This window comes from Aedes albopictus, chromosome 3, assembly GCF_035046485.1.
Source record: "Aedes albopictus strain Foshan chromosome 3, AalbF5, whole genome shotgun sequence".
Taxonomy (NCBI): Eukaryota; Metazoa; Arthropoda; class Insecta; order Diptera; family Culicidae; genus Aedes; species Aedes albopictus.
Genome location: NC_085138.1, coordinates 120,017,317 through 120,033,393, shown reverse-complemented (window position 1 = coordinate 120,033,393; position 16,077 = coordinate 120,017,317). Strand labels below are relative to the sequence as shown.

The window sequence follows — 16,077 nt, the reverse complement described above, 5'->3', positions numbered from 1 at the left end:
TGGATATCGAGGGCCTGCTGGCCCTCCGGGGTCACCCCCGCTACTCCACGGCATCTTCAACACACTTGCTCGCTATCAGATTTTGCACTTTCTGCACTCAGATTAAATTGGTAATTAGTTGGACAACAGTCACCTGTTGCCTACCCCAGTGTAAGAGCAGATCTTGTCTCAATTTTTAACACGCACCAACTCACGCTACACCGATAATGTTCACTTATAGATAACAATTGCAGATCGGGTCTTTCTCTCGCACACACAAGCCACACTGACGGTGATACACTCGACACAATACAGCAGTACTGCGGTAGTGACGCTCACGTGTGTAGCAAATAATACTGTTTTTCGCGATCAATCCAACACTTTTTCCAATGCCACTACTGCGATCGATGCAAAATCACTAATTCCGTCATCCGATAACAGCCGCATGAATTCTTCGTTGAAAAAATACGCGAATTTCACCCGAAAAAGAGATCGACGTTTACCGTATGGATAGATGCTTGAACCATATCCCGAGTAACTCGATATATATATATTTTGTTTTCGTTGTTTGGTATGTTCATGTTATTGTGACAGCGTTTATGGCAAGAACTATTATTCACTTTTTTATTTGATTTTTACTTTTTCGAAACTTTTTGAGAATTTTCGATGTATCGCATAATATAGAAACGACTTTAACGTAAAAAAGCAAACCAAAAATCAAATTGTTGCATCGCTGTTTTTAGCCAAAAGATATATTTTGAGATACTAAAAACTCATATGAACATCGCAAGCAACGGAAATCCTTTAAAAAGAGATTTAAGGAATTTAGTGTTCATGTCGGCGTTAGAAAATGAGAAAATGGCAATTTTTAAACACAATTTAAGCATCGAAGACACAAAGAGTAACTTATCAGTTCACCTGTATAAGATAACATTTTTATTCAGCTTTTCATTATGCTTTGACATTTTTGCAACTTTGCGAGATAGTTCAATATAAAAAAGGTATTTTTTTTAAAGAAAAATGGAAATATTACGTAGAAATAATAACAATATGGCAACACTGTCTGCAGAAAAAAGATGCATAATAACATACTGAAAAGTGTTCAGAACATCAGAAGTCATGGAAACCTCATCCAAAAAAGATTTAGTGGTTTTTCAAGGTTTGAAGAGGTTGTTCATACTAAACTTATTATATATCGCTTATTTTAACCCTCTAATACCCAATCCCGCCTTTAAACGGGGTATAGTTTGAGCATTTTTGTAATTTTTGTTTCGTGGAAAACCAATTTTTTTATATTTTTGGCTGATATTTAGGACTGTTTTGTATATCTCAAAATGGTTTTTGGTGTATTATAAAGCGTATTTACATTTTTTGAAGATCATTGAAAAATTAAGTTTTAGTCACTTTTTAGAAGTCATTGTTTATTTTGTATTGAATCGCTACAATTATTATATTTTAAATTTTTCCCAAATCATTCTATCCTTGTTTACTAGTTTAAGGGAATCGAATACACTCTAAAATTATTTTCCTTAAAATTACACGGAAAATAAAATTTTCTGTGAAAAAAATTTTAAATAATAATATTTCAACAATAATCAAAAAATCTCAAAATGTTTTCATCACAAAAAATCCGTTCCCCAAATTGGCTTCCAGGAAAAATATAAAAGTGTGGGGATGTCCAAAAATAAAAATTAGAAAAATCAAAAACTGAAATTCACGAAATCGAGAATTAAAAAGAATCATCTTCCAAAACATGTTTAAATCGATTTTAGATGACGAAAAATGATATTTAGATCAAAATCAAAAATTTGGGTATTAGAGGGTTGAAAGATAGAGCAAACAGTGTTTTCGGAAACATTTTTCTGCATGATGTTATCTACAACTTTGCCGAAAATACCATTTAGTTTTGTAGGCTTATTTAGAAAATAGGTTTTTTTAATCTAACTTTTGAGTAAACTTATCAGAAAACAAAACTTATCAAAAGTTGCTCATAAAAATATGTAACAACTTTGCAGAACATCACACTATATTATTTTTACATTTTTACACTCAACATTTTTCAACCAGCTTTTGCCTTTGCTCTTTTACTTACTGAAAATCTGAAAACTCAAAAGTGTTGTTAATCTTTTGCGAAGTTGTCTAATGATGAAATAAAAAATCTCCTTGATATTAATTTTGGAATGTTTTGAAAAATTGTATTCCAAATTTCTTTAGTTAGAGAAATATGTTTGAGTTCTTGAGGTTTATTTTTCTGAATGAAAAATGTAATTAACGGCAGAGTTCTTAACAAAATCCATGGAAACCTGGATGGAAAAAGTTGAGGAGAAATTTTGTGGAAATATATTTTTTTTTATCTGTATTAACGAGATTTTTAGCCTCAGGCTAGTTCATCTCGGTTGTGGAAATATCCTAATATACTTTGAAAACAATTATTCGGGATGCCTGTCGATTTTTTTTCTAAAAAATACAAAAGTAATTTGATCATTAATTTAAGCCACAATTACAACTATGGATACGGTTTTTTTTAGAAGAAAACAGTTTGAGTTTAAATGATTTAAGCCTGTATCCGCAATAATCGGGACACATAAATACACCTGTAACTCTGCAATACACACATTTAAATTGTTCAAATTTGGCCAAATAACATCTTAAGATGTGTTTATTTCACCTACAAAATTTAATGTGAATCGGTGCAGTACTTTTTGTTGTAGTAATGAAATAGTAGAATGTGCGCCAGCCCCTGGTTTTGCTTATCAGTGCTGTAACTTTTGAATTTGGCAGAGGGAATGGCTGAAATTTTGAACGTAAACCTCTCAATCATCATTTGTTGCATAGGCAAAATTTCAAGAAAATCGGTGCGCTATCAAGAGTTTTATAGACGAAACATGTATTGGGACTTGATTTTAGCCCCTCAGACAGCAATTAGTCAGCACCCTTTATTGTTTCGATTGTACTATCTAAAGTATAATACCAATAATCATCAAATTTTGCAGGCATAATATACACATAATCAACTACCTTTTGTGAAAATTTCATGATTAATGGCACAGAAATTCAAAAGTTATGAATAGGCAAACATAGCACATGAAAAACACGAAAAATTCACTATCACTCATCCGTATCAACACCAGTAGCTTTCAAACCAATTGTTCAAAGTTGATGAAATTTTGCAAAAAAGTGTCTCTATAAGTATCATTACTGCTAACGAAATTTCATAATTATCATCACAAAACTTTGAACTGTAGTGGAAAATAACCATCTGTTATGCGAATGAAAATTGGTCATGATCGTACAAAATGCATAAAACCATGTCTGTTTGTTTTTCATCTAGAGTCAAATGTAAGGCCTCAATTTTTATGAAATTTGGCACAAATAATGAACATTCTCCAAAGAGTTCTCAGTCAATTATTTGGCCAATTTTACCGATTTATTATAGAGCTACAGCTGTACTTCTGTGTCCCGATTATTGCGGATACAGGCTTTATTTTGAAAAAAAAAATATTTGTTTCATATAAAATTTTATTTTTCGTGTCATTTTAAGGAAAATCATTAGAGGGTATTAGAGGGAAGTTTCTTTGAAAGGTATTAAGAAGATCTTCTAGAAATTGCAATAGAACTTATGATGCCCCAAGTCTACCAAAAAATCAAGAATAACCTTCAGTGACTCCTCCTGAGGTTGTTCCTAGAATTCCGCTAGAACTTTTCTTTGTAGCTTTTGGCGGAATGAACTTCGTAATTTTAGTTACAATTTTTCATTGAAATTCCTCAATATTTTGATCCCGGGTCCCACATTTGTAAATCCGGCTCTGATGTGGACAAAGCCGGGATATGCCAATACTGAGTGGATCGATACTCCGTTTTACAGATTTGTGCCTCGGAACTTCAATGTTTTCTATGCAGAATTGAAATTGATTTCCTTCTGAGATCTATTCTAGAGAGTTTGCAAGAGTTTCTCGAAGAATTTCTCTAAGTTTTATTGACCGGGATGTCTTAGGGAGATTTTTTTTCTCCAAGATTTTTCAAGGGATCCCTAAAGAAATGCCTTCCTCGATTATTCCCCCAGACTTTCTCTCGAGAGTTCTACAAGAGATTCTACCAGACATGTTTTTGAAAACAGTTTTCTAGAAATTTTCCCAGAATTTGCACCTGGTGAATTTCTTTAGTTATTGTTTTTGGATTCCTTCAATAGCGCCTTACGCTTCTGTTTTTTCTCGAGAAGTTTTCTGGGAATATTTCCAGAATTCATTGCAAAAATGAGATGATTTTACCAGGATGTTTTTCTGATGAATGCTGAGAGATCACCCAGTGTGAATTCCCGTGAGGAAGTCCAGCACAAATTCCGGAAGCAATTCTGGGGTAGCTTTTTGGAGAAAATCAGAAAGAACCCTTAGAAGAAACCCCAAGAGTAGTTCTTGTTGAGCTTCTGAGTAGAATGTCCGAAGTATTCTCAAGAGAATCTTGAGCAACCCCGTGAAAGAAGCTCAGGGACATCCTCTGAAATAAGTCATAAATAGGAGAAGCGCGTGTAAATGGCTCGGATAGAACTCCAGGAGCAATCCCAGATAAATCTCTTGAAGAAATTGCTGGTAAAACTGATGTAAAAACTCTAGAGATAGTTTCAGATGCAACTCCTGGAGATTTTACAGTATGACCCATAAAAAAATGCGACAGTTTTCAAAGTCATCGTTCCCCTACTTCGAACTGATTACCCTTGCATGTACCTATTGGATAGTATAGTAGAGCCACTAATCTGATAATGGTAAAGGAAAATAGACTGATTTCATGCACATACCTTTGGAAATACAGGGGATACTCAAAATAACTGGGACAGGTAATATTTTCACTTTTCCAAAAATTTTCAACTCGCTGTAACTTTTCGAAAAGGGCATCGAATATTCTCAAATTTTTACTGTAAGTTCATCAACTAGTTGTGTATCAGTGGTCAAAATTTGGAAAAGATCGGGCTATTCATTCATTCATTTATTTAGTTCACATCAAATTCATGATAATACTGAATCAACAATTTGCCGCCATAATACTCGATTTGCAGCTGCAGCTCTCCATCCTCGGTCACGCCCAACACTCGCCAGATCACGCTCCACCTGGTCCGCCCATCGTGCTCTCTGCGCTCCACGCCTTCTTGTACCAACCGGATGGTTAGAAAACACCAACTTTGCAGGGTTGTTGTCCGGCATTCTTGCAACATGCCCTGCCCACCGTATCCTTCCGACTTTGGCCACCTTCTGGATGCTGGGTTCACCGTAAAGTGCAGCGAGCTCGTGGTTCATCCTTCTCCGCCACACACCGTTCTCCTGCACACCGCCGAAGATCGTCCTTAGCACCCGTCGTTCGAAAACTCCGAGTGCTTGCAGGTCCTCCTCGAGCATCGTCCATGTCTCGTGTCCGTAGAGAACCACCGGTCTTATTAACCCTAAAAGGGATACCTTCATGGCCTCAGTTTCGTCACCTCGCTAAGTGTGTTCCATCAAAGACGAGCTCGGAAAGGCACCTGGGGTCCAATGGACCCCAGGTATCCCTTTTAGGGTTAACGTATTGTACATGGTACATTTGGTGCGGAGGTGAATATTTTTTGACCGCAGTTTCTTCTGGAGCCCATAGTAGGCACGACTTCCACTGATGATGCGCCTTCGTATTTCACGGCTCACGTTATTGTCAGCCGTTAGCAAGGAACCGAGGTAGACGAATTTTTCAACCACCTCGAAAGTATCCCCGTCTATCGTAACATTGCTGCCAAGGCTTGTCCTGTCTCGCTCAGTCCCACCTACCAGCATGTACTTTGTCTTAGCCGCATTCACCACCAGTCCGACCTTTGCTGCTTCACGTTTCAGGCGGGTGTACTGTTCTGCCACCGTTCCAAATGTTCTGGCAATAATATCCATGTCATCCGCAAAACAGACAAATTGGCTGGATTTCGTGAAGATCGTACCCCGGCTGTTGAGCCCGGCTCGTCGCATAACACCTTCCAGGGCGATGTTGAATAGTAGGCAGGAAAGTCCATCACCTTGTCGTAGTCCCCGTCGAGATTCAAATGAACTGGATAGCTCAACCGAAATCCTTACGCTGTTCTGCACACCGTCCATCGTTGCTCTTATCAGTCTAGTCAGCTTCCCGGGAAAGCTGTTCTCGTCCATAATTTTCCATAGCTCTGTGCGGTCGATACTGTCGTATGCCGCTTTGAAGTCGATGAACAGGTGATGCGTTGGGACCTGGTATTCACGGCATTTCTGGAGGATTTGCCGTACGGTGAAGATCTGGTCCGTTGTCGACCGGCCGTCGATGAAACCGGCTTGGTAACTCCCCACGAACTCATTTACTTTAGGTGAAAGACGACGGAAGATGATCTGGGATAGCACTTTGTAGGCAGCATTCAAAACGGTGATCGCTCGAAAGTTCTCACACATTAACTTGTCGCCTTTCTTGTGGATGGGACAGATTATCCCTTCCTTCCACTCCTCCGGTAGCTGTTCGGTTTCCCAGATCTTGACTACTAACTGGTGCAGACAGGTGGCCAACTTTTCCGGGCCCATCTTGATGAGTTCTGCTGTGATACCGTCCTTACCAGCCGCATTGTTGTTTTTGAGCTGGTGGATGGCATCCTTAACTTCCCTCAGCGTGGGAGTTGGTTCGTTCCCGTCCTCTGCTGCACCAACATAGTCATTTCCTCCGCTGCCTTGGTCCTCTGTGCCTACATTCTCTTCGCCATTCAGGTGCTCGTCGAAGTGCTGCTTCCACCTTTCGAACACCTCACGTTTGTCCGTCAGGAGGCTCCCTTCCTTATCCCTGCATATTTCGGCTTGCGGCACGTAGCCTTTGCGGGATGCGTTGAGCTTCTGGTAGAACTTGCGTGTTTCCTGTGAACGGCACAGCAGTTCCATTTCCTCGCACTCCGCTTCTTCCAGGCGGCGCTTTTTCTCCCGGAAGAGACGGGTCTGATGCTGCCGCTTCTGTCTGTATCGCTCCACATTCTGTCGGGTTCCATGCTGCAGCATTACCGTCCGCGCTGCATCCTTCTCCTCCAGAACCGCTCTGCACTCCTCGTCGAACCAATCGTTTCGTCGACTCCGTTCTACGTACCCGATAGTGCTCTCGGCTGCGTTGTTGATGGCTGCTTTCACTGTACTCCAGCAGTCCTCTAGAGGGGCCACATCGAGCACACCCTCGTCCGGCAACGCTGCCTCGAGATTCTGCGCGTATGCGGTGGCGACATCCGGTTGCTTCAGTCGCTCTAGATTGTACCGGGGCGGCCGCCGGTAATGTACGTTGTTAATAACGGAGAGTTTTGGGCGCAGTTTAACCATCACCAGGTAGTGATCGGAGTCGATATTAGCGCCACGATAGGTCCTGACGTCGATAATGTCGGAGAAGTGCCGTCCATCAATCAGATCGGGCTATTCTACACGAAGTTATAAAGATTCTAGAAAAAGGTATAATTATTCGATAGCCAACTTTGAGCTGTTATATCACCGGATTCAATGAACCGAATGTAATGAAATTTTGTTCATTTATGACTAATATAATAAACTTTGAAAAACAGTTGACTTAATTTGAAATTATTATTAAGAAAAAAAGTTATAGTGATTTTATTTATTCTATGTTTTTTTTTAGTAAATTTATCTATTTTTCATATGCATCCCATTACTTTTTTAATTTAATGCCGGCTATTTGATTGCTTTCTTTTGAAACATAAATATTTTCAAGTCAATTAGAGGGAATTTAAATGAACTATAATTACTATCTCGAATTTTGAAACTATAACGAAATTTTGGATAAATTGGTGTTATATTAGAAAAATTATCTAATCGTTATATTTTCTTTCGTGTAAAGAATTTTAAGTTTAGTCAAATGTTTTTAATAGCTCATTATATAAGTCAAAATGATCAAAATTTCATTGCATTCGGTTCATTGAATCCGGAGATATAACAGCTCAAAGTTGGCTATCAAATAATTATACCTTTTTCTAGAATCTTTATAACTTCGTGTAGAATAGCCCGATCTTTTCCAAATTTTGACCACTGATACACAACTAGTTGATGAACTTACAGTAAAAATTTGAGAATATTTGATGCCCTTTTCGAAAAGTTACAGCGAGTTGAACATTTTTTGAAAAGTGAAAATTTTACCTGTCCCACTTATTTTGAGTATCCCCTGTATAACGTTGAACATATGGATGTCGGAATCGTCCACGCGCCAGAGGCCGTTTTTTAAGGATTTAATTTTCTTTCAATTGCATTCAATCGCATTCAAGTAAATTTTATTTTCAAAATAGTACTTTTATGGCTGGATAAGGTCTTCAGGAGTTCGTTGGTTCGTCGGACAAGAACGAAAAAAATATTACCTTATAAATTAAGAGACATTTTCTGAAAATTAAATTATTTGACAAATGATAATTTTTAGAAAATATTATGTTTTAAGCATGAAATTGTTTTTAAGTACTTAGTATTTGTACCTATCATAAAGGTAGGTTTATATGCCTTCATCGACATAAAATTGTTTTGAAGAATGTTCAAACAGTGTTAAGTTTTTTATTAATTTATCTTAAATGCGGTTGTTAATATGTAGCACCTTTTTTAGTTTTTGTTCCCTAAACGTTGAAAATTATTTTCAAAATATTTTTCAAAAATAGGCGTATTAAAGAGTACATATTTCTTCATGGTTTCCATGTGTTTAAAAGTTTTTATCTTAGTTCGTTTTGCTCTGAAAATTAGAGGAAAACTTGATTTTATTTAGAAATTGTTAACAATTATAAGGAATCCCATATACGTAACCAATGAATATTTTGACAAAATATTTAGAGATCCTGTATGACAATGATCTCCTTATTGTATCCTAATCCAAAAAGTTTAATTCATTGAAAATGCAATGTCGCATATTTTTATGGGTCATACTGTAAAGAGACCTCTAAGAGAAGTTTTGTAAGAAGCTCGGGGAGGATTTACTGAAAAGAAATCCTGGGATAATTTATAGCAAACTTTAAGGAGAAATTCTAATAAGAAGTCCTCAGTTGGAAAAACTAAGATGATAAATTCCTAAACAAAAAAAAACAAAAAGCTTCCAAGGCAAAATCTCGTTAAAAATTCAAAAAGGATTTCTGAAAGAAAGTTTGGAAAAATCTTGGTTTAAATTTTGGGATGATTTTCGGAAGCAATATTAGAAAAATCACGTATAAATATCTTTTGTATCTTGATGTAACGTGATTTTTTACGCGATTCTTTTTTTTTTTTTTTTTGAACGCACACATTCATCGCGTTCAAACAGAGTTCAGTGTAGCTTGAAATCGAGTTTTACTTTGTCTAAAAATAAGGAAATGATTTAACCAATATCGATGCATATGGCACGAATTAAAAGCTAGGTATATTATATTTCAATCATCTACAGAATACAGTTTTTGCATCAGATTGATGAACGAATATTGTTACTTCGAAAACTGAGAGATGAATTTGTGAAAAAAATCACCCTCTGGTGGGATTTGAACCCACGACTCCGGCACAGTGCAGATGACGACTCTGCGAAATAAAAAGCCAAACTGACTCCGAATCCACACCATGACTAATCTCTTTTCGGCTTAGCAGTGCTTGAAAAGTGAAGCGTTTTTTTTCCACGAACGTAGCAAAATGTGCTCTGATTTGACCAGCGCTTTTCAATTCAAAGCGGTTGCTATATGCTTTTGATTGGCTAATATGCTTCTGAAGCAAGTAGAAGTATAAGCAATAAAAATGATTACTAAGAGTGAAGAACGATGATTCTACGCTGTGTGGCTTTCTGAACCATGGAGCGGACCTGGTGCAGTGATTAGAACACAAGACTATCACGCTGAGGACCTGGGATCGAATCCCACTCCCGACATACTCTCAAAATGTGGGTTCTTCCTTCGGAAGGGATGTAAAGCGTGGGTCCCGAGATGAACTAGCCTGGGGTTAAAAATCTCGTTAATACAGACAAAAAAAATGTGAACCATTTTAATTTCCGCCAGTGTTTTGTATACAGGGCAAATGACATAATATCAAATTAAACCGATTTTAATAGTCACGTCAAACATTCTCTTACCTACAAAATGATAGTTTTTACAAGTTTTGAGCACCAAATAAATACACTTAATCATTTCCGCACCTTCCCACTAATCTCAGCAAGTGAGAACGAATGGTCTCCAGTCAGTTTGCTTCACGAGCCAACCGACCGATGAGGAACAGTGGTCGCAATTGGTTCAGTTTCTCTTTGCTTCCTTTGCGTGTTCGTTCGTAGTGGTGTATGGTGCTGATAACCGATCGTATTTTTCAAATTTACACGCTTGATGACAATCTCCTACATACTCACGATTGTGTCTGATAACTGAAAGTGAATGCGCATTGTTTTCAAGAAGATGAGAATTGTCTCGCACTCCCCATGCCTTGCCAACTGCACTCTCTGTCCGAATGTGTTGGAGATTGTGTAGGGCATCTCTTTATAAAAAGAGAGTGTTCATGGTGTGGGTTCCCGAGCAGAGTCTGACAACAAAATGATAGCAAATCGAAAACTCGATTTGTATTCAACAGCAAATTGATATCACATTTTGATATCAGTTGATCTTGACTAAATTTGATTTCAAACTTAGATTTCGTTTTGCTGCCACTTCAAACTATTTAAAAAAATAAGTTATTAAGTTATTTCATAACTTCTAGGCAATCTTGTATAATAACTCTAGGAATATACCATTAGACTAATTATCTTATGGCATTTAGGATCTGATATCAATCGAAAGACACCTATATTTAACGATTTTTCCATTTTTTTTGTACTGATAGCAGAAACAGTTATCAATTTGCTATCACTGATAGTAGGAATTGTTTTCAATTTGCTGTTATGGGAACATTTTTCTGCTCTCATTTTAACCGTTTAACCGTTTTAACCGGATGTTTTAACCGTTGAAACAACCAAAACGACAACAACCTGAGTTATCATAATTTGCAATATCACAACATCAAAATTTGTTTTCAATTTGCTGTCAGACTTTGCTCGGGTTTGGAGTCAGTTTGGCTTTCTATTCCGCAGAATTATCACCAGTTCTATGGCTTATTTGGTTAAAGTTCCGGTCTAGCGAATACGAAGTCGTGGTTTGGAATTCCACCAGAATGCGTTTATACTAGATGAAAGTTATCAATGCCTAATTTTGGACAAAATTGATACACAAAATATTTCAAAAAGTCACTAAATACGTTGCTGCTTAAAAAAGGTCCTTCTCCCGCAATGCAAGTAAATGAGACTACATTAAGAACGAAAGGAGATGCTATAACACTTCTATTTACTAAACTGCGATTTGTAGATAGTTTAAACAATATCCAAAGACTTAGTCATTCCCATCCCACACCATACATTTACTTTCAAATTCTCCTATTACCTGTACAGATTTCATTTATCCTTTATCGCTTTCTATGTACCATCTATTACAGACCTCATTTGCGGCTCGTTTTGTCCATGTCCAACCGTGTTGCCCTGACGAAAAGTACTAAAAGGCCGAATCGCTCATAAGCTCGTGGAGACACAATCACACAGCTGAAACGTAAACACTAAATCGCCAAATTCTCCCCCAAGGGCTAGCTGTGTGACAATGTGCATTGGCGAGATATCGACCATACCGACAAGGTTCGGGTAAAGGTTACCGATCCGCCCCCGAGCGAGTACAAATATCGCCCTTCCACACCACAAGAGAAGAGTGCGATGGAGACCGATCGCCCAGGGCGAAGGTCCCTCGAAGCACTGCTAACACAAGGGTGCCGAACTCAAAAAATGCACCGAAAAGGGCTTCCAATTCCATATTTAACTCGGAAAGGCTGAAAGTTGGACAATCCTGAAGCTACTCTTCCTCTAATATCTTCCTCCGCCTATTTACACTTTTTCTACATTTAATCTTGCTGACATTCTCCCACCGAGTCGTTCGAATCGTTCAACACGTAAAAAAAACTAGGGGAAGCTGCCTGATCCTAGACAGTCCTGCTCTGACACACAATTCTCCTCCACTGACTATGTTCTTTTAAGGCTAGAACTGCTAATTCAGTTGAGTTTTTCAATAGGTAATTAATGAATATTTATTTTAGATTTTCTTTAGTATTAAGTTTAGTCAGGATAGTCACCATTCGTAGTTTTTTCTATCTCTTTTGTAATTCTTCTCACCGATTTCTAGGCATATACAATTTGCTAGTTTCATTTATTACGGTAAAATACATTCCAACGCTCTGAATCACTGCCGACGTATCGAAAAAAAATTAAATCTTTTTAAATCTACATGTTGTACAGCAACTTGACTGTTTTTCAATATTTCATCACAAAAAAAATGACAATTTGAATATTATAGTGCACCAAATCTACAAAACTCTCCAACTTCAGCTTTCACTGACGTCTCACAGCAGCAACATTGATCCAGTATCAAATGATTGTCAATATTGTTGGTGGACACCTTCACTACAGAAAGATTTTTTTTGCTCAGATGTGATACAAGGAAAATGGGTAGTATGGGATTTTGAAGTAGGTATAGAGATATGGCATTGGGTAAAAGAATTGTTCAGAACCGTGTTACTATTGTATATCATTACTTTGAATGGTTTACCTACCTTACATTAACAGCTACAAACACTTTAGATTCACTTCAGTACCGCCAAACGTGTAGTTGAGAAGCATCCACGATATTTCTCCTGTTTCTCCGACGTTTAGGGTTCCAGGATTTTCTTCAACCACGTTCAGCCAGTGCGCTCACGGCAGTTCACGAAATCGGCATTTTTGTTTCTTCCGGCATTCGCACTACGTGATCAGCCCATCATTCAAAATGTTTTGCCAACATCGTCAGCGATGTATACAAATTGATCGGATCTATTTAAATCATATTTTGGGGTACGACAGCCGACGTTCCGTTTGGCACTCTCTTTCTTCTAAGCCATGGTGGGATGATCCCTGAACAAGGAGGTTCAGGTCGTTAGTGGCGGTCTTCTACAACCAAGGTAGAAGCCAGGACTACCATTTCCTCGACCCACGTCCTGAAGCAACGTTGATGACTCACTTTGGGGAGTCCCCCAAGTATCGAGAACCAATACCGCGTGTACAGCTATTTGAACTTCCCGTAAGTAAGGCTTTATCAGGCAGTACACAGAAGGGCGTGCCAACATGGGGCCTCCACCTGCTCCAACATAGCCAGGGACCCCTTCAAACCGCGAGTTCGAATCCAACCGAATCCGACCGAATACGCCACGGCAGCAACACTACCAGGATGCTCTCCCCGTGGCCACTTAATCGCTGTAAGTGTCCATTTCGACCACAAGACAGCGGTATGGCCTACGTAGCCGACTCCGGGCCAATGGACCACTTCTTGTGTAGCGTCTGAACAAGCCATACTCCGAGTAGGTGGTAGTCAACTTCACTTCTTCGATTGACTCACCGTAGACTTCGAGCCGTCAGCAAAGCCGACAATCTCCACTCCCACCGGGAACTCTAAACTCAACACTTTGTCGTACATGACTTTCCATGAAACCAGACCCACCCAGGATGGAACCTTGCGGGACTCCAGAGGCTATGTGAAAGCACTTCCGACCCACCTCTGTGTCGCAAACTAGTACTCGATTCTGAAAGTAACTTCCGAGAATCTACCGAGAATCTAGGTACCCGGATATCCCAGACGCTGGAGGGCATCGGCAATAGCTGGCCAACTGACGCTATCAAACGTGTTTCTTAATCCAGTAGCGATTCCCCTTCTCTTACGCTCGAGTGCTTCTTTGTATCCGACAGCGTCTGCGGTCAACCTCCTCTACCGGAAGTCGTAGTGGCTACTTGAGAGACCATTTACACCCTCGGTGTGTCTCAGCATTCTATTGAGGATGATCTTTTCGAGCACCTTCTCTGCCGTGTCGATCACGCATATTGGTCTATATGCCGATGGGTCTCCGGATAATTTCCCCGCCTTTGGCAATATAATCAGCCTCTGTCTCATCCATACTTCAGCAAAAACTCCTTCGTCCAGGCCTTTCTCCTTAGTAGACTTGAACATCTCGGGAGCCTCTACAATTGCTACTTTTAAGGCCAGATTGGGAACTCCGTCCGGACCTGGGGCCTTACCTACGCTAAGGGACTTTGCTATCCCTGCAGATTCCACATCGTTGACTCTATCTTAATCGCCAGCCCCAGTCCCCGTCGTCTTACGAAAGGAGGCCAAGGACGGATCATGACGCGGAAAATTCCCTCGATGATCCATCTCTGGAGATTGCTCTGTAGGAGCCATTACACCTCTTGTCTTGGTCATCACGATCTTGTACGCATCACCAAACGGATTCGCACTCTGACAGGGACCCTCAAAACAGGCCTTCAGTGCGGCTTTTGCAGCAGCGAACACCACTCGCCGTTCGTTTCGCTCTTCCTCTGATCGTGCTCGCTGCATCCACCGCCTAATCCGTAGGCAGACGTGACGCAGGTCCGCAATCGCATCAGTCCACCAGTAAGCCAGTGTACTCCCATTTCTTAGGTGGACTCGCTTAGACATGATCAACTCGCACGCACTCGAGAGCACTGCTACAAGCTCGTCCCCATCCAAACCAAATAGGTTTCGCTCACGGCAGAGTGCCTCCCTAAATGCCCCTTCGTCGAAGTATAATGTCTTCCACCTTTAAGCTGCCTCTTCCTCTAGCCGCTGCCTGCTGTTGTTGTAGTCTATACTGTAGCAAACCACCAGGTGATCGCTGTGAGTGTAGCCATCGTCTACCCTCCAGTTTGAACTACTTGTTAGGCCAGAGCTAACGAGGTAACGTCAATAATTGACTCCGTACTGTACCGACTAAAGGTACTCTTGGTACCAATATTTACATGTCGACATCTAGCATATCCAAAACCTTTAGCAGGATCTGACCCCGCTGGTTCGTAAAACGGCTTCCTCGTTCTACGGCACAGATATTGAAGTTACACGCTATTACCACCGACCTTCGTCCTGTCAGCACGGTCATCATACAGTCCGCGTAATCTGTAAGTGATGTGTGGGCACGTTGTATTCGCGGTATTTCTGCAACACCTGGCGGATGGCGAACATCTGGTCCGTTGTAGCGCGTTCACCCATAAATCCAGCCTGATATTTACTGCCCCACGAACTCTCTTGCAATCGGTGATAGACGGCGGCATTAAATTTGAGAGAGTATCTTGTAGGCAGCGCTCAGTAGTGTGATCACGCGGTAGTTCCCGCAATCCAACTTGTCGCCCTTTTTGTAGATGGGACACACGATACCTTCCATTCATTCCTCCGGTAATACTTTTTGCTCCCAAATCTTGGTAATGACCCAGTGTAGTGCTCTCACCAGTGCTTCTCCACCGTATTTTAGAAGCTCGCTTGATAGTTGATCTGCTCCAGCGGCTTTGTTGTTTTTCGACCGGCCAACCTCCTCCTCAATCTCTTGGAGGTCAGGAGCCGGAAGTCTTTCGTCCTGTGCGCATACTCCTAGATCTGTAACCACGCTACCTTCGGTACTTGCAACGTCGCCATTGAGGTACTCATCGTAATGCTGCGCCACTTCTCGACCACCTCACGCTCGCTTGTGAGAATATTCCAGTGATTATCTCGGCACATGTCGGCTTGTGGCACAAAGCCTCTGCGCGAGCGGTTCAGCTTCTCGTAGAACTTTCGTGTGTCCTTAGCGCGGTACAGCTCTTCCATCTCTTCGCCATCTCGTTCTTCCTGCTGGCGCTTCTTCCTCCGGAATACTGAGTTCGGCCTGTTCTGCGCCTGTCTATAACGTGCCTCATTAGCTCTTGTACGGTGTTGCAACATTCTCGTTTTTCAACTTTTCACATTCGCCGTCGTACAGTCGTTTCCATGATTCGGAGTCGCTGCAGCCGAAGGACACCTATGGTGGATCGGATGACCCTCCACTCATCTTCAAGTGCTCTTTCGTTGGTAGGGCCACTACTAACTGCTGCGCGTAGTCTTGAGCCACATCTACGTTACGCAGCTGCTCGATGTTGAGTCGCGACGTTCGACTTCGACGTGTGGTAATAACCATCGGAAGTAGCGCATGCATACAGCGACTAGGTGGTGATCCGAATCTATATTCTTACTGTGGTATGTGCAAGGTGCAAAAA

The 16,077-nt window shown here is 40.4% G+C and overlaps 1 protein-coding gene across 24 annotated transcripts in view; it reads left to right on the top strand.

Annotated features, from left to right (window-relative positions):
* Positions 1-16,077, top strand: part of LOC115268722 (voltage-dependent calcium channel type A subunit alpha-1) — a 561,442-nt gene that overhangs the window by 505,906 nt on the left and 39,459 nt on the right. The window contains exon 31 of one of the 24 annotated variants that reach the window (XR_009998923.1): positions 11,424-12,044. The exons of the other annotated variants lie outside the window; for them this stretch is intronic. The gene's annotated coding sequence lies outside the window, so the exon portion shown is untranslated. The remainder of the gene's footprint in view (positions 1-11,423; positions 12,045-16,077) is intronic. 24 annotated transcript variants of the gene reach the window in all.